General features: G+C 48.3%; 1 protein-coding gene across 4 annotated transcripts in view; it reads left to right on the forward strand.

Moving 5' to 3' along the window:
• Positions 1 to 871: 871 nt before the first annotated feature.
• The window catches only part of SEMA6C (semaphorin 6C), a 147,622-nt gene continuing 124,988 nt past the window's right edge, over positions 872 to 23,505 (forward strand). For 2 of the 4 annotated variants that reach the window (XM_053278270.1, XM_053278275.1), the window contains exon 1: positions 17,102 to 17,402. The gene's annotated coding sequence lies outside the window, so the exon portion shown is untranslated. The other 2 variants (XM_053278271.1, XM_053278272.1) reach the window with 2 other exon arrangements.

A 23,505-nucleotide genomic window follows, 5' to 3' on the forward strand; every position in this document is an offset into this window, starting at 1 on the left:
CTGTGCACTGACAACACTGCACACTGAGAACAGCTTGAGAATTTTTTGAATGGCTGCCCTTTGATTCAGTCCACTTTCACTCTCTACCTTGCATAGCGCTCCCTATTGGCTAGAGGTGTGCATGGATTGTTTTTTACTATTCAATTCAAGCTCGATTTGAATAGCAAAAGATCAAATCAGTTTGTTGAACTGGCCGGCCATAGCTGGCCAGTTTGACAAATCAAATTGGAAATGCACAAAGAATGAGTGAATCGCCCATAGGGAACAATGGGGAACTCAAATCACCCAATTGTTCCCCATGGGTAGGTCCTAGGGACATCAAAATGGGTTGGGTGTTAGGGCATGACCCAACTTACCTACCACCCAACCACAAAGCAATCTGGCAATCAGGTGATTTTTAATGGTTGTTTTTTTTAATTATTATCTGGGTCAGCAAGTCAATTATTTAAGGGGTCAGTAGGTCAATTATTTAAGGACCAATTTGATTGGTGATCAAATCTGCAAATCACCCCCGATTCGTGCACAAATCGAATTGCGCATCCCTACTATGGGCCCCAGAGATTTCAGAAAAGCATTCTCTTCATGCTAAGATGAATCAGTCAAGTGGTACTGAGATTTATTTATTTATTTATTCTTTCATTCATTCTTATTTCTTCGATATTGAATCTATATATATAATTCTCCTGGGTGTGCCAGGGAAAATGCGTCCTGGCAGCCCAGCTGATTGGCTGGACTGCGGAGGCGCCTGATTGGCTGGCGCAGCGCACCCAGGAGAATTTGACCGGCGGCAGGCCAGGCTGAGGGCGGCCACGGTGGCCACAGGCCCAGCAAGGCAGCAGGCCTAAGTGAGGCGGCGGCGGGCCCGGCCGCAGCAGCGGGACTCGGCCTGGCAGCCTGGGCAAGAGGATGAAGGTGAGGGTGGGGGAGAGGAGGCCGGCCACAGAGGCCAGCAAGCAGCGGCAACGGGCCCGGCAGGCCCAGCTGCAAAGGCGGCACTCGGCCCGGCGGTGGGCCCAGCCATGGAGGCGCTGGGCCCGGCCGCGGAGGTGGCTCACGGCCAGGCGGCGGTGGAACCAGCCGCCAAGGCCAGACACCCGCGGGAGGCTGGGGTGGGAGGGAACCGGGCAGCGGGGCTTCCATGTTCGCTGCCCAGGTGGAGGAGCGACGGCAGCAGCGGCTGCCTGGTAAGTACTGTAAAATGAAATACAGGGGGAGGGGGAGGGAAAGAGAGAGTGGGGGGAAGGGAAGGAGGGGGAGGGGAAGGGCAGGAGAGAGGAGCAGGGGGGAGGGCAGGAGAGCCTGGGGCAGGAGGGTGAGAGAGAGGGATGGGAGGGGGAGGGAGGACAAGAGAGAGAGTGGGGAGGGAGGGGAGGGGAGGGGAGGGGGCAAGAGAGAGAGTGGGGAGGGAGGGGAAGAGGGGCAAGAGTGTGGGGCAGAAGGGAGGGGGATCCAGCCAGTCCCAAAGAGAGCACAGATGCTCTGTGCAGGTTGGCTAGTTATTATTTATTCCTCCAAGGAGCCCAGAGCGGTGTACTACATACTGGAGTTTCTCTTTCACAACAACCCTGTGAAGTAGGTGAGGCTGAGAGAGAAGTGACTGGCCCAGAGTCACCCAGCAAGTCTCGTGGCTGAATGGGGATTAGAACTCGGGTCTCTCCGGTCCTAGTCCGGCACTCTAACCACTACACCACACTGGCTTTAGGGAGTGGTTGCTGTAGTAATCCATCATTTGAAAAATGATCTTTTCTGCATACCTGCCATCTTCACCCTTTTTCTTTTAGCTTTGACTGGACCAAAAAAAAAAAAAGTTATTTTCTCCTCCCGCTAGCTTTTTCTTTCCTCTATAAACTTAAGATGTCCAACTCAATTAATCCCTTTTCGAAAACTAAAACGAGATCCCAATCAATCCTGGCCTGCATACTATCCGATGAAGGACCCTGTTGGGGACCACTTGCAAAGCACACTGGCTGCTAACCGCTGGAACCAAGATGCCGACTTGGAAGCGGTAATTTGCTAATGAAAGTGGGTGCCCCCCCACAAAACTGGATTGTAATGAAGAGTTGTTAGAACTGCAAGTTTTTTTCTGCTTGCAGTGTTTGTCCGTCAGCAAGGAAACCGAGCGTTCCTCGCATTCAGTGGCGGATGTAAGGTGGTCGTATCGGAACTCCCCACGGATGTGTTCTCCCTAGGACTCTGCAGAGCGGCTTAGGGGTGCGCGTATGTGCGGAGGACAATCTATAGGCCACAGCCTCAGCAAGAGTAGATTGTAGCCGAATTCTCTGCAGCTGCGTTCTTCCTGGGTTTGGGGTGTGCGTGTGTATGGAGAGGAGAGCTGGTCTTGTATTAGCAAGCATGACTTGTCCCCTTAGCTAAGCAGGGTCCACCCTGGTTGCATATGAAAGGGAGACTAGAAGTGTAAGCACTGTCAGATATTCCCCTTAAGGGATGGAGCCGCTCTGGGAAGAGCATCTAGGTTCCAAGTTCCCTCCCTGGCAGCATCTCCAAGACAGGCCTGAGAGAGACTCCTGCCTGCAACCTTGGAGAAGCCGCTGCCAGTCTGTGAAGACAATACTGAGCTAGATAGACCAAGGGTCTGACTCAGTATATGGCAGCTTCCTATGTTCCTATGTTCCTATGTGTCTAGGAAAACATAGGCCACCACCTCTGCTAGAGCAGATTGATGTCTCTCCTCCTCATGGCTGTGGTTTATCCTGTGCTGAAGGAAATCTCATTTTTGGAGGCAAAGCAACTTGGGGCTACAACACCCCTTGTGTGTTGGCACGAGCAACTCCTCTGGGCTTCTGACTGGCCCACAGTCACCTTCCCCCCCCACCCCTGTTTCCCCAGAATACTCTTCAAGAACAACACTAAGCGATGATGATATCACACGTTTCTGAGGGGAACCTGGAGGGAAAGTGGTATCTAGCCACCGCCAGCAGGCACATGGTTGACTGCCAGTGAATCTTGCCAAAATAATGAAAATGCCCCTTAACTTCACAGCCTACAAATGCCACATTGGTGTCAGCACAACTGTGCCGTATTTGTATATGGAGCTCACTGTCACGACTTTAAAAGGGGGCTAGACCCCTTGAATGGAGTCGCTGATTGACTGTTAGTCATTATAGCAAAATAATAATACCTCCATGTATTATTATTATTATCTACATTTTATATCCTGCTCTTCTTCCAAGGAGCCCATAGCAGTGTACTACATGCTTAAGTTTCTCCTCACAACATCCCTGTAGCTGAGAGAGAAGTGACCGGCCCAGAGTCACCCAGCAAGTCTCATGGCTGGATGGGGATTTGAACTCGGGTCTCCCCGGTCCTAGTCCAGCACTCTAACCACTACACCACGCTGGCATGTATGGAGGCACTATAACTCCAAGTACCAGATGCTAGAGGCAAGCGATAGGGGAACTGCTATTGTCTTCATGCCCTGAAGAATCTGGTCGCAGGATACTACCAGGAGGAGAGCTGGTCTTGTGGTAGCAAGTATGACTTGTCGCCTTAGGTAAACAGGGTCTGCCTAGGTTGCATTTGAATGGGAGACTAGACCCGTGAGAGCTGTAAGAGATTCCCCTCAGGGGATGGAGCCACTCTGGGAAGAGCAGAAGGTTCCAGGTTCCTTCCCTGGCATCATCTCCAAGAGAGGGTTGAGAGAGACTCCTGCCTGCAACCTTGGAGAAGCCGCTGCCAGTCTGTGAAGACAATACTGAGCTAGATGGACCAATGGTCTTGACTCAGTATATGGCAGCTTCCTTTGTTCCTATGTTCCTATATACTGAACGAGATGGGATCTACTTTGGTATGATTTGGCAGTTCAATCAATCAACCTTTATTACAGTCATAGACCAGCATAAAATTACAAATTAAAAGAAAGTGATACTAAGGGGGCTAATAAAAGGTACAAATTATAAGCTATATGTTAGAAATAAAGGTGATTGCAAGTACAATACAAAATATTATGAATAGGCTGAAATTAAAAATAATTGCAATTTAAAAGAGACAAGCTAAAAGAGATAAAAATTATATATATCAATACTAAAAAAAGCCTGGTAAAAATAAAAGAATACTACATCTATTATAGAAAATGCACAGAGAATATAAAATAGTAAAATCCAGTTTAAAAATCAAAAATCAATAAAAACAATAAAAGCAGTAAAACCAGTAAGAGAGGAGGCGTGGGCAGGCCAACGACCTCAATTTGGCAGTTCTGGATTCTTAGATAGCTCTACCAGCAGTTATTATTATCTATTATTATTATTATTGCTTATTTGATTATGAGAGGTTGATGAAACCTCCCTATCCAAAGGCAGTCTATATGAGAAGTGGGCTGCTGCCTCATGCCCTACTTGGCAGAGGCGTATCTAGGGAAAATAGCACCTAGGGAAAGCACTGAAATTGCGCCCACGTCCAAACATCTGACACCCATCTTTCAGATAACTTTGCCATAATATCACTTCAAAAATACTAGTCAAGCTCGTTAATCTTTTAATATTTCCAAAAATTATTTAGCAGTGGATGTAGCCAGACCAAAAAATGCTGGGAAACTACAAATTTCAGTATTCTGGGGCTCATGAAATACCCAAATACTATGTGGAAGTGTACTTGGAAAACTGAACAGAAGTGCCTGTCTAATTCTCTACTATGCATTGTAGCATCACTATTAGATAAGTTTTAAAAATAAATTGAGAATTTGACTTTCCCCAGATACTTGGGCCTTTCAGAGGCCATTTGAGCATGCGTGGTAGCCATTTTGTTTTTGGTGGCCATTTTGAACTTTTTTCATTTTAAAAAATGGCGCCCCGCTTCAAGCGGCGCCCGGGGCATGTGCCCTGTCTGCCCTACCCTAGATACGCCCCTGCTACTTGGGGACTTCCTGGAGGCATGTGGCTGGCCACGGTTGGCAACAGGATGCAGAGTCCTTCTTCCGTCAATACGAAGTGTCCCCATGCCAAGCAACTCCTGTCTTCCGACACCCCCTGCTTGTCCCCTAAGCCTTTGAGTCCCCTGAGACGGTTATCTATTGTTCACATTTTTCCCCCTCCCTCCCCAGTCCCCTCATAATTCTTGGCTCCAAGCCCAAAGTCAGCGACGACACCTAATCTGTTTTTCGAGAAACCAAATTTGTATTCCCTGCACGGCTCCATAAATCCCTGTGGGCGCAGGCTGGGATGGCGAGCGAAGGAGTGAGATAATGGAGGAGGGGGAGAAAGGAAGAAATCTTGGAGGGACAAAGTGGGGTGGGATGAGGGGGAAAGGGATCGATGGAGTGATGAACATGTACAAATGGCCAGAGAAAAGAGGGGGAGGCTGGAGTGGGGAAGAGCTGATTAATAGTGAGGCGGAGAAGGGATGGTTAGATGCCGGTGGCAGCCAAGAGACAGCTTTAATTGATGGCTTGGTTCGTATATTGATTGGAGCCTAATTAGCAAGCGGACTCCTCACAGGGCAGATCTTCTTCCAACCTCCCTGGGAAGCCAGAGGTTTAAAGAGTTCGGGAAGGCCATACAGACCTACCTACCTACCTACCTACCTACCTACCTACCTACCTACCTACCTATTTATGCTTTTATTTATCTATTTATCTATTTATTCGATTTCCATACCGCCCTTCCAGAAATGGCTCAGGGCGGTTCACACAGAGAATTAATAAATAAATAAGATGAATCCCTGTCCCCCAAAGGGCTCACAGTCTAAAAAGAAACATAAGATACTGTAGACACCAGCAACAGTCACTGGAAGTACTGTGCTGTGGGTGGAGAGGGCCAGTTCCTTTCCCTGAGGCAGAGGTTTTTTTGGGAGGCATTGTCGTCCTTTTCCGGAAACCCATGGTTGGTTTTGTGAAGTCCCTCATACAAAAAGCAGATTGCATGGGGGAAGAGAGCTGGGCTTGTGGTAGTGAGAATGGATGGTTCCCTTTGCTAAGCAGGGTCCACCTTGGATTGCATTTGGATGGGAGACTACGTGTGTGAGCACTGTAAGACGTTGCCCTTAGGAGATGGGGTAATAGCTAAGTGGGAGAGCATCTGAAGGTCCCGGGTTCAATTCCTGGCAGCATCTCCAGGTAGGGCTGGGAAAGACTCCTGCCTGAAACCTGGGAGAGTGGCTGCCAGCCAGTGTAGGCAATACTGAGCTAGATGGACCAGTGGTCTGACTCAGTATAATGCAGCTTCCTGTGTTCCTCTGTTTGTCGTTGAAATCCAGATCCCATGACCCCAGAATGAGCACAAAGGAGGCACGAGATGTTTGCTTTGCTCTGCCAAATCAACTGATGTATAACCCTATGTTTCAAAGCAGCTTACAAACAGTTGTTAAAACGATCACCAAAATTAAGCACACTGGGTTTTTTTAATTGCAACAAAATAGAACGATATCAGTATTGATCAAAGCTATTAACATCAGTTTTCCATGGTATTAAGAAGGTCTCCAGAAAGGGAGGTCTTGAACCATAAGAAGAACTGCCCTGCTGGATCTGGCCAAAGGCCTATCTAGTCCAGCATCCTGTTTCCCAACCCACCAGGTGCTGCTGGGAAGCCTACAGGGCAGAGCTGAGGTTATGCCCTCTCTCATGCTGTTACTCTCCTGCAACTGGTATTTAGAGACACCTTGCCTCTTAGGCCAGAGGTTGCTTGTCTCTTTCTGCAAGCAGCATGTGAGAGTGGCAAGTGAGGGCGGCAGCCTAATCTCATGGGGCAGGGAGTTCCACAGTTGTGATATGGCCTCAGGCAAGGTACCCACCGACCAAATTTTTGTTAGTGGCAGGAGAGGAAGCTCTGAGGCCAATTTCCAGGTTGATTCTCTGTGCACTTTGAGTGTTTGTTCTGCACCTCTCAGGGTGTGACTTGTGGGAGGGCAAGAGGAAGCTGTCTCTGGTCCAGAGATGTCACTACAGCAAGCCTGGACCTGGGGATCTTCAGGGCATGCACTCACAAGCACACCTCCATGCACCCTGATTTTTATCTCCCCTGGCCGGGGTTTCGACACTGAGATTGTTGTCAGGAGAGGAAATGCAGGAGCATCTTGGCAAACAGAGGCGAAAAGCCGGCTCCGGGAATGAAACCAAGGCCTCAGGGAAACGACATAGGCTATTAAGGTAATCAAACACTTGTTTCTTGGGGTGGAACCCCTAAAAACCCAACAGCATTCATAACTGGAAAGGTCAGAGGAGAAGGCATTTAATCGGGAGGGTCGACACATAAACCCGAAACCGGAGAGCTTGCTTAAATTAACCTTCCTGCCCGAAAAAAGCTGAGGTTCACTCTTCGAAGCAGCCAGCGGCGGCCGCCATTCATATCGGCATTTCACTGCGGAGAGCTCTGTTAACAAGGACTATGCAAAAAATAAAAAAATAAAAATTGAAAAAGCAAAAGTCCCAGGACGGAGATTGGCTTGTTGCTCCTGCAGGCATCAGGGTCCCCCTGGGCCCGATGGCTGCTACGCAGAGCTTTCCTTTTACACACTTAATTACCAGTGTCACTAATGGATCAGCTTGCTGGAACTAATGAGCTCAAACTGGGAAGGAGAAAGGACCGGAGGGCCCCTTCTGTGGGGATGGCGACTTCATCCAGCTCGTTCCTCATTGTGCTGTTTTCCAGGGAACGTTTCCGCCGCGGCCCCTTGGCTAATGCTCTGTTGGGTTTTCTGCTTATTAGTCCATGAGCCAGGTCGGGTGGTCGTCGGTCTGGGGATGAGAGATCCGTCATCTCCTTGTGGCTTTTGACAAGGTCTTCTATACCCCTGGAAAAGAGGTGATAGCACAGCAGGATGGTCAGCTTCCAGTGTGTTCTCGTGCCTTTTATTATTATTATTTTATTATTATTATTATTATTTTACATTTATATCCCGCTCTTCCTCCAAGGAGCCCAAAGCGGTGTACTACATACTTGAGTTTCTCTTTCACAGCAACCCTGTGAAGTAGGTTAGGCTGAGAGAGAAGTGACTGGCCCAGAGTCACCCAGCTAGTTTTATGGCTGGATGGGGATTTGAACTCGGGTCTCCCCGGTCCTAGTCCAGCACTCTAACCACGACACCACGCTGGCTCTTTTTCTTTTTCTGTCCTGACCATCAGGCCTGCAGCTGCCACATGTGCCATGGTGTTTTTAAAGCCTTTAAATGCAAAAACGACTATAAAATTTATCACTGTGTTCCGAGGAATGAACATTGGAAGCCACCATATACTGAGTCAGACCCTTGGTCCATCTAGCTCAGTGTTGTCTTCACAGACTGGCAGCGGTTTCTCCTGGGTTGCAGGCAGGAGTCTCTCTTAGCCCTCTCTTGGAGATGCTGCCAGGGAGGGGACCTGGAACCTTCTGCATGCAAGCATGCAGACGCTCTTCCCAGAGAGGCCCTGTCCCCAACGACCCCAAGGGGAATATCTTCCAGTGCTCACATGTCTCCCATTCAAATGTAAACCAGGACAGGCCTTCCGTAGCAAAGGGGACAATTCATGCTTGCTACCACAAGGCTAGCTCACCTCTCATGGAAATAACGTTTAGCAGGAATGTCCTCCAAATCTTAGTCCACGGAGAGAGTATGACAGTTTGTTTGTTGTGACCCTGATCCTTTCCTCTGTACAAAAATGACTGCAATTTTACCCTAATTGTTTGGGGATAGGGATAAGGGAGGGTGATAACACAGAGAAATCTCTCAGTGGGGCAATGCTATCAACTCTTTTCCATCTCTAGGGCGGTTGGTGTTGCCAAAAATCACTATGAGCATTCGTCCCCCTGAGATGGTCCGCATGGCCAGATTTTGTGGGCCCATGAACTACCTGTAGGTGAAGTTCTGCAGGTGTTCAGGGCATGTGTGTGCTCCTTCCTCTTGGGACTGAGGTCTGCTCTTTGGGTCATATATATTTTCCCCCTTTCTGATGACTTTATTCTTCTCCTGCTTCATCCCGCCTTCCAATTCTCTCCTCCCAAATTCTGGTTTTACTAGGAGAATTTCTAGAATTAATTCCAGAATTCAAGCACGCGCCGTTTGCCTTCAGTTTTCAGTCCATTTGCCTCATCGCCCCATCTCTGCAATCTGCAAGTGTGCATCAAGAAAACATCACAGAAAATGCAGCCTTGATGTGCTCATATAGATGACTACATCAAGGTGTGTCCACACGGTGGTCTTGTGATGCACACATGCTTTCCTGCACTCCAGTAAAATGCCACACGGAAAGAATCAAAACAATCTAGAAGGACCAGTGATCCTCACTGTTTTTCAAGCAGGGGCCACTTTGGCATACAAAAAAGCCCTTTTGGTGTGAGAGCCGTTTCCCATTGTGCTGACCTCTGAGAGAGCCACAGTTTTTTTGTGGCAGTGGATGATGGGAGTTGTAGTTCAACAAAAGCTGACGGGCTGACTTTGCCCGAGTAAACAGAGCCTTGTCAAGCTGCAGCACCGTTTTAGAAGGTGCACACAGACTGCTGGGAAGTGTAGTCCTTCCCAGCATATTCTTCATAGAGCTCTATGAGAATGTTCTAGGAAAGACTACACATCCCAGTGCTCCATGTGCACCTTCCAAAGTGGTGCTGGGGCTCGAGGGCGCCCTGTTCCCCTTAAAGGAGCCCCACCAGTGCTGGGGAAAGCACAGAGCACTATGGGATAGGTATAGTCATGGGAACATAGGAAGCTGCTTTCTACCGAGTCAGACCCTTGGTCCATCTATCTCAGTAATGCTTACACAGACTGGCAGCGGCTTCGCTAAGGTTGCAGGCAGGTGTCCCTCTCAGCCCTATCTGGAGATTCCAAGGAGGGAACTCGGAACCTTCTGCATGCAAGTCTGCAGGTGCTCTTTCCAGAGTGGCCCTGAGGGGAATACCTTACGGTGCTCACACGTGAAGTCTCCCATTCAAATGCACACCAAGGCAGACCCTGTTTAGCAAAAGGGACAGTCATGCTTGCTACCACAAGCCCAGCTCTCCTCTGCTCTCTCAATCTGTGCAGCGTATGTGACTCCAGCTTGAGCTTTGCACAAATGCAATAAACCAGGGTTTCTTAACCTTGGGCCCCCCCCCCGATGTTGTTGGACTACAACTCCCATCACCCCCAGACATGGCCTTTGTGGCTGAGGATGATGGGAGTTGTAGTCCAACGACATCTGAAGAGCCTCTGTCCTACAGTATCCCTGGCCAATGGCCCCCCAGCCCCTGTTTAAAAAGATGAGGCAAATTTCAATTTTCAGTGGAAAAAAATTGAGTGGGAACGATATATGACCACTCAGTGTGTGTGGGGTGAAGCAGCGGGAGGTGGCCAATGCAGCCTGCCAGCCTGAGAAGCTAGCAATGCAGAACTCCAAAACCCAGTTAGAAAGCCAGGCGGAGAATTCCAGAAGCATTAAGGGAGGAGAGCTGGTCTTGTGGTAGCAAGCATGACTTGTCCCCATAGCTATGTAGGGTCTGCCCTGGTTGCACATGAATGGGAGACTTGATGTCTGAACACTGCGAGATATTCCCCTCAGGGGATGGAGCCGCTCTGGGAAGAGCAGAAGGTTCCCAGTTCCCTCCCTGGCTTCTCCAAGATCAGGCTGGGAGAGATTCCTGCCTGCAACCTTGGAGAAGCCGCTGCCAGTCTGTGAAGACAATACTGAGCTAGATAGACCAATGGTCTGACTCAGTAAATGGCAGTTTCCTATGTTTCCTATCCCTCCACCTCCGGACACAAAATATGGAGACAGATGGCCGTGCACTGCTTCACCCATCACACCAGTCCCTCTGCTGAGGCGTGCAAAGATGCCAGAGCGCCGGCATGGCTATTAAGCTCTCACACCGCCTGCTGAACATGTGGTTACTTGCCGACTCGGCCCAGGGCTAACATCCCAGAGCTGCACGATGCCCGGTTGCAGAAGGGGCAGGTTTTCCTGGGCAACTCTCAGAGAGGAGCTGCGGGCAGCCTGCACCCAAATACAGACCTGGTGTTCAGCCCCTGGAGCTTAGTATCTGCTGCAGACAGAAGTCTGGGCCCGGTTGGGAAACTACCTTTCCCAGGGGCAGCGGGCCATTTCTTCGGGGGAAGGCGGGAGAGAGCAAAGCACTCTTTCCCCCCTTTCCAGATTGCTGCTCTGGCTCCCCATGCTGTTTAAAGGGAAGAGGGAGAGATCCGGAGGAATCAGGGGCTGGGTGTGGGTGTGGTGAGCACTGCAGTTGTTAGCAGATTAGGGTTGTTTTCATCCGAGCCAGAGAAGAAGTGAGGGGTCTCCGAAGGCTCATCTCTTTGTTGAGGTGAGCATGATGGAGCCTCAAAGCTCATATCTGGGCCCAAGCTTGGCAAACTCCCCCCAAATATATAGATAGGTGAGTAAGGAGGGACTTGGGTGTCTTGCCTTCTTAGAAGAGGCATTCCCCCTCGTATCATATGAAAGCAAAGTCTTCCCCTTATTTCACACACAGGAGGGGATATCTCTTCTAATGTAGCGTAGAAGAAGCATTCCTTTGCTCTTGCATACCGGGTGGAATAATCATGCCATCTTAGAAGAGGAATTTCCCATTCTATCGCCTAAGAAGAAGCATTCTTGCTTTCACACCTGGGCAGGAATGCCTCTCCCAAGAGGATGTCACATGCGACTCTAGAACCAAATGATGCCTTTTTCTTCAGAACTAACACTTGCATGCACATGCCAACAACAGTGATTAGACAAATACAATTAGTTTACTAAAACATTTCGTAACGCATAAGAGCCTAGGAAGAGCCCAGCTGGATGAGGTAAACGTCTGTCTAGCCCAGCCTCTTGTTTCCCACAGCGGCCAGACAGACGCCTCCTGGGAAGCCCACAGGCAAGGCATGAAGGCAAGGGACCTTCCATGTAGCTTGCCAGCCCCCCAGGTATCTGGGATTCAGATAGACTGCCCCTAAATGTGGAGGCTTCATTCCAGGGCCGTATCTAGGGGAGAGGGGGCCTGTGTTCACCCCTCTCCCCAGTGGCCCCTTGAAGAGAGGGAGATAAGAAAGAAAATAGGGAGGGGCAGGGCTGCCCTTAGGGCATGGCAAGCCGGGTGACCGTCCCAGGTCCCACTCTCTCAACCCCCATTATAATTAACTGGAAGGGGGACCATCACTGGCTGATTGTCCCAGGCCCTGCACCCTGCCAGGGCTCTGGGGAGACAGCCCTGGGGAGGGGTGGAGCTGGGGGCCCCTCAGGAGCTGGGGGCCCGGGTTCTTTGAACCCATCCGCTCAATTCGGGCGACCCCCGTGCTTCATTCGGTGGCCACGCTTGGTAGTTGTCGATAGAGCTCTTCCTGTTGGTCCAGCCCCTTCTAAAAAAAGGCATCTTAGGTAGCGACCCATCACCACATCTGGTGAGAGTGAGTTCCACAAACACATTACGCACTGTGTGAGGAAGTGACTGGGTGACGGCCCTAAAAATAAGAACTGTGAAATGTAGCTAAATCTGATTTGGGCCACCTCATCGTGCTCTTCTGCCCTCTCTGCTGCTGGATTTTTTCCTAAATTTTTATTTTTACATTTTTAAATATCCCGCTCTTCCTCCAAGGAGCCCAGAGCGGTGTCCTCCATCCTTAAGTTTCTCCTCACAACAACCCTGTGAAGTAGGTGAGGCTGAGAGAGAAGTGACTGGCCCAGAGTCACCCAGCTAGTCTCATGGCTGGATGGGGATTTGAACTTGGGTCTCCCTGGTCCTAGTCCAGCACTCTAACCACTACACCACGCTGGCTGATGCCTAGAGTTATTTCATAACGAGCCTGGACAGTTCTCAGTGTGCCAAGAGACAGCCACCCAGTCTGCAAACTGAGGATGATCCTCAGTGCACTTTTTGAAAGTGCTATTGCTACAGGGCGGCCAAGCAATTAATTATTCCAGAGTTTTTTCCACTCAAGCAACGGAGAAATAACCAGATTTTTAAAAAACCCTGACTCATCATATAGCACTGCTTTTAAGTTAAAAAACAAAAAGGAAAAAATTATCAGCAGGAAAGAAGAATGGTCACAAAATGTTTTCTTTCAGATAGCTTGAAGCTCCGAGTGATTTTATTGAGTTTGGGGGGGCAGTTCAGTGGGGGAGTGGGTATTCAGTTAGTTGTTTCTCTTGATATAGCGTGTTTATAGCATCAGCTGTTTTCTTTGTTAGGCAGATTGGCCCAGAATGGTCTGCTGATGGTGGTGGTTCATGCCTAGGAGACCTCCTGATTGCTGGGAATCTCTCGGTGTGCTTGGAATGAGATCCCCATTGGAGACTGAGGAAGCAGATGCACACTCTGCTTAAGTGGAGGGGGGGCTGGTGGAAAGTGTATGTGAAGAAAAGACAGCTACACAGCTTAAGTGGTGGGGGGAGAGGTGGGGAGACAGAGTTTGTTTGTTTTGCATTTATATACTTGGATGCAAAACCACCTGTCACCATTAATAAAATGACGTGAAATCACGTTTATTTCAGTAGGGAATAATGAAGCATGCCTTCAGATGGCAAGAGGAACCATATCAACTTGATCAGAAGCTTAGCATGGTCATAGATGACCTATGGAATTCCATGGGCCTGCGGAATTCCCTGCCACTATGTGGTGATGGCCACTAACTTAGATGGTTTTAAGATTGAACAAGCTCATCTAGGAGGAAGAGGAGAGGCCTAGCGGAAGGTATCAGGCGTGATAGCTAAGGGCTTTCTCCGTTGCTGCCCCAAAGCTTTGGAATGCACTCCTTAGTGAAATAAGAGCCTCCCCATCTCTGACAGCTTTTAAAAAGTCTTTAAAGACGCATCTGTTCGCCCAGGCTTTTAAATAATATTGTTTTAATGCTGTTTTAAATTATTGTTTACAATTTTTAAAAATTGTTGTAATGTTTTAAACTGTTTTTGTTTTAACTCATGTTTTACTTTCTGTTTTTATTTTGTTGTAAACCGCCCAGAGACGTAAGTTTTGGGCGGTATAAAAATATGTTAAACAAACAAATCACCATCAGCCAATTACAAAAAGCAGCTTTACTGGGAATAGCCTATATTCTGCAACGATATCTATAACAACAGCAACAACATTGACAATAAAATTCAGCCATCCCAGGTCCTTGGGAAGGACTCGATGTCTGGATAAAACAAACCAGTCAATAACACCTGTCTGACTGTGTAAATAAATAAATAAATAAATAATAAATTAATACTAGCCATTGATAGCCCTGTCTTCCATGAATATGTCTAATCTCCTTTCAAAACAGTCATTACATCTTGTGGCAGTGAATTCCATTGTCTAATTATTCATTTTGTTAAGCATTACTTCCTTTTGTCTGTCCTAAATTTCCTGGCAATCAGATTTATGGGATGACCCCTGGTTCTAGTATGATGGCCAAGAAAGAAGAGTCTCTCTCTCTCCAGTCTCTCTGCATCATGCATTGTTTTATAAACCACCACCATGTCTCCTCTTAGCAGCCTTTCCCCCCCTCAACTAAAAAGCCCCACATGTTGCAGCCTCTCCTCATAAGGAGCTCCAGCTCTTTTGGTTGCCCTCTTCTGTACATTTCTAGCTCTATGTAATATCCTTTTTGACTCGGTATAAAGCAGCTCCCTAAGCAACGATGCACTCATTATATCTAGTGGCTATAGGCCACCTCCAGCCTCAGAGGCACGATGCCTCTCAGTACCAGTTGCAGGGGAGCAACAGCAGGAGAGAGGGCAGGCCTTCGTCTCCTGTGGATGGGCTTCCCAGAGGCATCTGGTGGGCCACTGTGGATGCTGGACTAGATGGGCCTCCTTGGGCCTGATCCAGCAGGGCTGTTTTTATGTGTGTAAATTGATACAGCCTTCAACCATGCACACACAGTTCTGCCAAGGAGTTGGGAAGGGGAGGGCTTGAACAAAAAGAGCCGGAAATTTCTCAGCTTGAAGAATACTCCCTCAAGAGCCAGCGTGGTGTAGTGGTTAAAGTGCTGGACTAGGACCGGGGAGACCAGAGTTCAAATCCCCTGTCAGCCATGAGACTTGCTGGGTGACTCTGGGCCAGTCACGTCTCTCTCAGCCTCGCCTGCTTCACAGGGTTGTTGTGAGGAGAAACTTTAGTACACCACTCTGGGCTCCTTGGAGGAAGAACGAGATATGAAATGTAAAGAAAACCCCACCCACACAAAAACACAAGAGAGTCACAACCCCTGCAACAGCAGGAGAGGGGTACGCCCTCATCTCTTGCTTGTGGGTTCCCCAGAGGCATCTGGTGGGCCACTGTGTGAAACAGGATGCTGGACTAGATGGGCCTCCTTGGGCCTGATCCAGCAGGGATGTTCTTAACGTTCAATTTGGAGACTTCCATTCAAAGCTCTTTTGCCATCCATTTTGGTTTTCACCCCATTAATAGTTTGGTATCATCTGCAGTCCTGGCCGCCTTGCTGCTTACCCCAATCAACCAAACTATTATGAACACATTTAAAAAGGACTGCTCCCGATACAGATGCTCAGAGAGGGGACCCCACTTCTTTCTTCTCTGTGAAAATTGTCCACTTATTCTGATTTTCTGCAGGAAGGAGGATGCTTCCCTGGGTGGACTTTCAGCCTGATCCAACAACAATCTTATTAGGCTCTTACTAGCTATAAAGTTTAGGAATGGAACTTCCATGGACAGAGGCAGTATACCTAGCATAACTGACAGTGGGATATTCTAGAAAGGACTCTTGCCATCCAGACTTCCTAGACCTCCAGTTTTGGGAAACAAGATATTAGACTACAGTATTTACATAAATAAAAGATGACTCTGAATTTAAGAACACCCCCCCTTTTAAAAATAGAGGTTAAATACAGGTTATATTTACCCAAAAGGAAGAGGACTCTGAATTTGAGGAGGTGTGGTCTTGTGATAGCGAGCATAAATTGTCTCCTTTGCTAAGCAGGGTCTGCCCTGGTTTGAATTTGAATGGGAGACTTCATGCCTGAGCAATTTAAGATATTCCCCTTAGGGGATGGGGCCGCTCTGGGAAGAGCGCCTACCTGCTTGCATGCAGAAGGTTCCAAGTTCCCTCCCTGGCAGCATCTCCAGATAGGGCTGAGAGAGAGACTCCTGCCTGCAACCTTGGAGAAGCCGCTGCCTGTCTGTGAAGACAATACTAAGCTAGATGGACCAAGGGTCTGACATGGGATAAGGCAGCTTCCTGTGTTGATCCCCTGAATTCTTACATGAATGAACTTTGGGGGGAAACTAGTCTTGGATTCAGATAAACACAGTACTTGGGCCTTTGGGTCTTATTGAGTCATCCCATGGAAATCCCAAGTCAGCCTTTGCACTGTGCCTCATTCATTGTCCTCCTTTTCATTTCAGTGGGACTGCTCATGGGGTAACTTAGTCTGCATGCCAGCCTTGGTTTTGTCTCCTTCACCTGGGGGAAGAATCATGCTGGTAGCACGCATGAATTGTCCCTTTGCTAAGCAGGATCTGCCCTGGTTTGCATTTGAAGGGGAGACTACACGTATGAGCACTGTAAGATGTTCGCCTGAGGGGATGGGGCCGCTCTGCTTGCATGCAGAAGGTTCCAAGTTCCCTCCCTGGCAGCATCTCCAAGATCGGGCTGAGAGAGAGTCTTGCCTGCAACCTTGGAGAAGCTGCTGCCAGTCAGGGTAGCCAATACTGAGCTAGATGGACCAAGGGTCTGACTTCGTATGTGGCAGCAGCTCCCTCTGTTCCTGCCTTCTAGGATTGTTGTCCGGATTTCTGAGATCATGCCGGGTGAAAAGGACCCCTAAGCATGCACCGTGAAAAGCTTTGCGCGCTATGCTGGGCTAGGTGTCCGATCCAGCCACTCCTTAAATTCTTGCTCCCAACTTCTCCTGCTCCTCTTTTGCAATCTTGCGCCCAGGACAAGGCACCCTGAAGGTCACTCCGCCGCCACACACATCCATTCCGCTTTCCCAATCCCGCTCATTCTACGCGTCCTGCGGCGCTGCTGCCACTGGGAGGGACGCGGGCCCCGAGACTCGCTTCCTTTGGGGGGGGTGAGGGGAGAGGGGCGGGGGGGGGGCGGCGCTTTGCTCAGCTGCCTGCCAGTGCCTGGCGCTGGGCGAGGGGGGCGGGGCGGCGCGCAAGAGCGCCGCGCGCGGATTGGCGGCCGCTGCTGCAGGGGGCGGGCCCGGCCGGGCCAGGCGTTGAGTTACGACTCTCTGCCTCGCCAGTGGCTTTGTTTGTAAGCTTTTCCTCTCCTTCCTTCCACCTTCTCCTCCTCCTCCTCCTCCTCTTCCCCACCCCCTTTCCTTGTCTCCTCCGGCTCGCCCATCGGCGCTCCGCGGAAGGGATTTAATTCTCAGGACTCTCCCAGAAGCGCCAACCTCGCTCCCGTTGCCGATTTGCCTGTTTGGGTGTTGTTGTTTTTAATTATTATTTAATTTTATTAAGCTGGCTGCCTGCCTCTCTTTCTCTCTCCCCCTTTCCCCCTCTGTCGCCTCGGACGTTCAGCCGTCTCCTCTGCGGATGCGAAAAGAGCTGCTTGGTGCCAAGGTAAGACAAGCGATCAGGACAAGACCGCTGTACGTTTTTATTTATTTATTTTAAAAAATACCTTTTTGCGTTTATTTTGGCAAGCGCTCTCTGCCTGGTTTGTCTTGGGATTGCTGGCGGTGCGGTGCGTCTGTCTTCGCTCTCCTATTAAAACTCGAACCCTGGTTAATTTCAGGATATTCTCTCCCCCCCCTCCGCAGCGCCTTTTATGGGGAGGGTGCCCCTCTTCCAACCTTGTGCCAACCCTGCCTGTGCCTGAAGATGTAGCTACTCCAGTCAATTTCAACTTTCAACCTGGTCGGCTTCATTTATCTCCCCCCGCATCTAATCTCCCCCCCCCGCAAAAAAAATTCTCTGGCGGGTCATTCTTTTGATCCAACTGGTCGATTTCACCGGATTTCGCCTGAAGGTGAAATTGACCAGAGTTTAAAGTTGAACCACCTATCAGTTCCAGGAGTTTAAAGAGGCGCCCTCCTTCCTCCGGATCGCCACCTTCTTGTTGCTGCATTTAGTACGAAGTGTGTGTCTGCGTGTGTGTGCGTGCAGTTGTGTTGTTGTTGGCTTGAAACTTCCCGCACAGGCGGAGGGGGAAAAGAAGCAGCCGATTTCAGCAGTTGCGATCTTTGAGCTGAGGTCTTCTTGCTTATGATCATCCGGACTCCTCTTTTCCTGCACGAAAAGCAAAGATGTGCGTGTGAAACCAGCCTCCTCCAGGTTTTGTTTTAAAGGGGGTCGACGGGAGGCAAAAAGAGAGAAATAAGGCGCAGACCGACATCTCCGGAGCTGCAGTCTTTCGAATGGACTAAGATTTCACTAGTGACGTGGATTCTTTTCTTTGCAAGGACGAAGCAAAAAATCTTATTTGTGTTGGGTTTTTTTTTTTTTTAAATCAATTGTCTCCTTTCCCTTAAAAACCAGCTTTTTAAAGGGGGTGAAAAGAAGGCGAGAGAGAAGTGGGGTACTGGTAGCTAAATGACTCTGTGTGTGTGTGTGTGTGTGTGTGGAGTTGGTTGCGGCCGCTGGGCTCCCATCCTGTGTCCAAAACCCCTCTTGTTTGGAAACACTTCAGGGCAGCCAAAACTCACACAGCTGCAGGATTGTAACTGAGCTCGCCTGAGCTGGGAGGGGGGCAGCGGAGGGAGTTAAAGGAGGACTCTGGTGGCATTGATCTTTGGGGGCAAGCCAGCTGGCTCTCTTCCATTGCCACCATCCAAAGAAAGAGTGGGTCGGAGTGGGGGGGGGAGCTCCCAAAAAATTCTCTGCACGTCGTTGCAGGAGGTCTAGTGGAGGGAGGGAGGGAGGAGTGAATTTTAAATCTGGGCTGGATAGCATTCTGGAGTGGTGTGAGGCTGTGATGTTTTGGAATTGTGTGTGTAAATCCAATAAGGAAGATGAGGAACAATGGTCTGTCTTATCTGTGCTGTAGGACAAAGAGGAACAGGGCTAAGTTTCCTTTTTTAAAGGGGGAAAAAGCATTAAGAACTGGTGCAGCTTAGCAGTTACAGCAAGTGCCCCATCATCCCTTTAGCGAGGGATGATGGGAGTTGTAGTCCTGGGAACTTCTGGGGACCCAGGTTTGAAAGCTCTTGAATTCTGTTAGGGGCGATGCTTCGGGAAGCTTCCAGTTGAGATCTGGCATCAAATCAAATCAAATCTCTTTATTTTGGTCAGCGACCAGCGTGAGATTAAAACAAATGTAGAAGAGAAGACAATCAAACTTCTGATCTTGCATCTCCCATGAACTCATGAGGTCTTAAATCAAGCTCTGTTGTGGGGCGAGGGGAGGTAATGATATTGGCCTACCTTACAGCTTTATTGCACTTTAGTTAATGTACGCTTGATACAAATATTAGCAAACCCTTGATTGCAGAGTGTATATTTTTAGTTAGTTACTTAGTTAGTTGCAGAAGCTTTACTCCAGGGGCACAGAAAGTCATGGATTGTGACTGGTGTTAATTTGAACCAGTTCTTAGCCCTGCAAACTATATCTAACAGGGTGTTCAGTCTAGGAAATATGAGACACACTGATCAAAGACAGTGCCCCTGAGCATGGACAGAGTGATTTTTCAGTCACAATGGCCAACCTACTTCTTTGTCCTCCTATTTTGGGGGGAACGTTTGCTGATCAGCTTGTAGCTTTGGGGCCACTTTGAATTCTGTGTACCTATAACCTGAAGACATGAAATGGGAGAAAGGTTTGAGGCACATATAGGAGAGGATTCCACGGGGAATAGGGAGCTGGTTTAACATGGTGGCTGAGAACACAGATGCTTTGATGTCCCTGCTTCTAAGTTTGCCAAAATATTCTCTGCCAGAAGTTCATTTGGGGGAAATAATACAGTCCTACTTTGCAAGATTGTTGTAAGGCTGCCTGATTATATATATTGTTGTAAGGCTGCCTGATGATATACTGTATTTTATGGACTATAAGACTCACTTTTTTCCTCGAAAAATATCCGCCAAAATTCAGGTGCGTCTTATGTTTTAACAGTTTAATATGTTAAAACTCTGAAAAACTGGATTAAAATTAAGGTGCGTCTTATAGTCCGTAAAATACGGTATATTGTTGTAAGGCTGCCTGATGATATATATTGTTGTAAGGCTGCCTGATGATATATAGGCCGCCTGATGATATATTCCATATATCATCAGGCGGCCTAACAACAGTCTTGCAAAGTAGGCCTGTATTGTTTTCCCCAAGTGTGATATGAAAGCTGCATCGTACACAGAAACACCTTTCCGACTTTGACTCTGAAAACCAAATACAGACCCTTCAAGTATATGATTGCCTTAATTATATGCTTACTCTGTCTTTCTTCCAAAGAACTACATTGGCAATATACCCTGCCAGCAACCCTGAGCAAGGCCATTTGCTCAAGGCTGTCCTGGGTGGCAATTTGCATCTGGGCTTCTGACTTCCAAACACAACACTGTTATCTGCTACTTTTCACTAGTGCTTTATATGGGGCGTTATGAACTGGGGGGGAAGTATGGTGGGACATGGGGTGTGTGATTTCAGCAAGTCATTCTCCAATTTCTTCCTGTCCATATTCCATTGTGAGTACAAGGGAGCACAAGCTGGTGAAGAGTTCTGTGTAACTTGGAAGCTTGCAAATTTAGGCACTGATAAAAGTTCTACTTGGAGCTTCTTGTGGGAATGGAGGAGGAATGCCTCTTCTCAGACAGTATAACTATGACTATTATCTATATACAGTACCCTTTGCAACAAAAAGTTCTCAAAGCAGTTTACATGGGGGGAAGAATAAGACGATCATGTCTCTGTTTCCAAAGGGCTTGCAATCAAACAAACAAACAAAAAGCCCAGATGGAATTAGAAGAGGTATTCTCTTCCATGTATGGCAGAAGGGGGAATCCCTCTTTTGATATGATGCTTGACATCCGCATGGATTTGTTTGTTGTATAGAGATGGCTAGCTCATGGATGGGGCGGTTCTGTGCAAAAACCATCTGTAAGGTGGGTGCTTTCTATAGTAGCGCGACACGAAAGACAGATTCCACAGGTGAAGCGGCCCTGTTGTGCCATTGCTGGCATAAGAACAGCACCTGTTGAATTTCTCTTGGCTATCCCGCTCTTTGAGTTGTAAGAACGAGAGTAGAGTCAGTGATGAAAACAGTCGGGTATGGTTCTCTTGTGAATCTGGGAAATTTCCCTGCTCTCTTCACCATCCCCTGCGATGTACAGGAAAGGGGTTTTTGTGTGTGTGTGGAAAACACACCCTGGTCTACTTTGAGCAGCGGGAGTGGAAAAACTGGCACGAACAGATCAGCCAGCTCAACCGTCTGGGAAGTTTTCCATTTGGCCGTTTTGTTCCTCCCCACAAACTGTGGGGTTTCAAGTTCTAAAAGGTTAGTTCAGGGCGCTTTCCTTGAGAGAGAGTGTGTGTGGATCAAGGTAGAGCAAGAGTCGAATTTAATCTTCTTGCCTCCTGGAAGGAGGGAGAGGGGAATTTGCCCCCCCACGCTACTTATTCTGAGCGGTCTAATCCATGGATCTGTCTGAGTGGCAATGCTGCTGTTAGTATTTTCAGTTTTCACAGTTTAAATTAGAGAGAAATCTGGCATTGCTGTGGTTTGTTCCTTGTTTTTTTTTTTTAAGGCAGCCCCCCCCAGGAGTTGAACTGGAAGCTCAATCAAGGCTTTGTCTGAGCTGAGGCAGCCAAGCTAATGTGGGGTGGTGTTGAAACAGGGTTGGGTTCCCAGATACCAAGCGATGCCAGTAAATACCTTGCTTCCCGTTCCTAGTGGGCGGGAGAGACTCTGTTGTTCTCCAGTGGTGGATGAAATGCACTCTGCATGTGCTCAGAGGCATTGAGGGGGGTCTCTTTTTACCTAGCGCGTTCCAGGATTAAGCTCTGGCATTGACGCTGGATTCAATGCTTAGTGGGAAAGTATGGACTGGAAATGGAAATGATCAGAGAACCATCTCGACGAGGAATGGTTGGAGGAGTGGAGTTTAGCTGGAGAAGTGGAGACTAAAGATAGATAGGATAGCCGTCTTGCGTAGGTGGAGGAGCGGGCTTGTTCCCTGTTTCTCCCAAAGGCAAGACAAGAATAATTAGGTTGAAATGACAAGGACACAGATCCTTCCAGTCTATCTGAGGAGGGATTTTGTAACTGCCAATTTCCTCGCTGTAAGAGCTGTTTGACAGTGGAACTGTCTGCCTCATGCCGTGGTGGGCCTGGGGTCTTTAAACAGAGACTGGGTGGCCGTCGCTCAAGGTGCTGTAGCACCTTCCAGCGCTGTGCGGGGTGTGGGTGTGTGGATTAGAAGATCTCCAAGGTACCTTCCTACTCAAATATTCTACGAAAGGTGAAAAGGCTTTAGAGTTTGGCGGGGTGGCGGACAAAACCAGTAAAGGATAATAGGATACTGGTAGATAAAATGATGGTATCGATCAGTGGTAAGTTTTTCTCTCCTTGGAGCAAGAATTTGGAATCTTACACTGAAGCTGGCTGTCAGCAGATTTAGGAGAGGCCCATTAAAACAATGAATCGTGGTCTTGTGGAACTGTCTCCCACAATATGTGGTGACAGCCCCTGGATTAAGTGGCATTCAAGGGGGGTGGGGAAACAAATTTGAGGAGGCGGCGGCGGCTATTAGTCCTGAAGCCTGCATCAAGCCTCCATGTACAGAAACAGTCTTCCTGTTTCTAGCCACTGTTTCTAACAGTCTCTAGCTGCTGTGTGGCCAACCATTGAGGGATGACCTGTTGTTACGTTCATGCCCTATCCGTGGGCTGCCTGGTGGCCACCCGGAAGACACAAGATGCTGAGCGCTGTGGACCTCTGGTCTGATCCAGCTGTGCTCTTGGGCTCTCTGGCACGGACAAAGTCGGGACGTTCCCATAACTCACTGGTTTTATTACTGTTGTATTGAATAGATACCGATCAATACAAGGATGTTGGAGCCAGCAACAAATGTAATAATTTCTGCAACAATTGCTTATATAGATAGGAGGAGCCAGGAACAGCAAGGATGAATGGGAGGGAACCTGGACTTCATAAAACCACGGAATTAGTAAAACTGGCAGATTTCGTAAGGCGGAGGGAAGTATGACATTTAATACACACTGATGCTGTTTCCTCTCCCCTGGAAATATAGATTGGGAATTTCTTGGGGCAGGGATCTCTCTCTCTCCCTATTACTTGGTACTTTCATGATCCTGTATTAATAATGACTTTCCCCCAGATGGATGGGTAAAACCTCTGAACTTTTGGGATATATTGTTAGAATATTACCTCTGCTGGGGATATCTTGATGGGCCTGCACTGCTGATGCATCATGTCTGACTCGGAGAGGCACAACCTTTGTATGATCCCCCCCCACAGGGCCTTGATAAATCTCCCACTGTGGCTGTTTTGCTCCTGAGTTGAAAGACTATCTGTGGGGGATTCCTTTAGGGCTGCAGGCTGAATTGATTAGACAACTTAAAAAAACAAAAACCCTTCTAATCAACTAAAAAGGTGACTGCAATTAATCAGGCAGCACTTTTTTGTTGTTGTTTAAAAGATTAACGCAAGTGCTTATGAAAACTGCAGAGGGCAGACTCTATCTGAAAAGAGGCGTTCTCTTGCAGACAGAA

Source organism: Hemicordylus capensis, chromosome 14 (genome assembly GCF_027244095.1).
Source record: "Hemicordylus capensis ecotype Gifberg chromosome 14, rHemCap1.1.pri, whole genome shotgun sequence".
In the NCBI taxonomy this organism is placed as follows: domain Eukaryota; kingdom Metazoa; phylum Chordata; class Lepidosauria; order Squamata; family Cordylidae; genus Hemicordylus; species Hemicordylus capensis.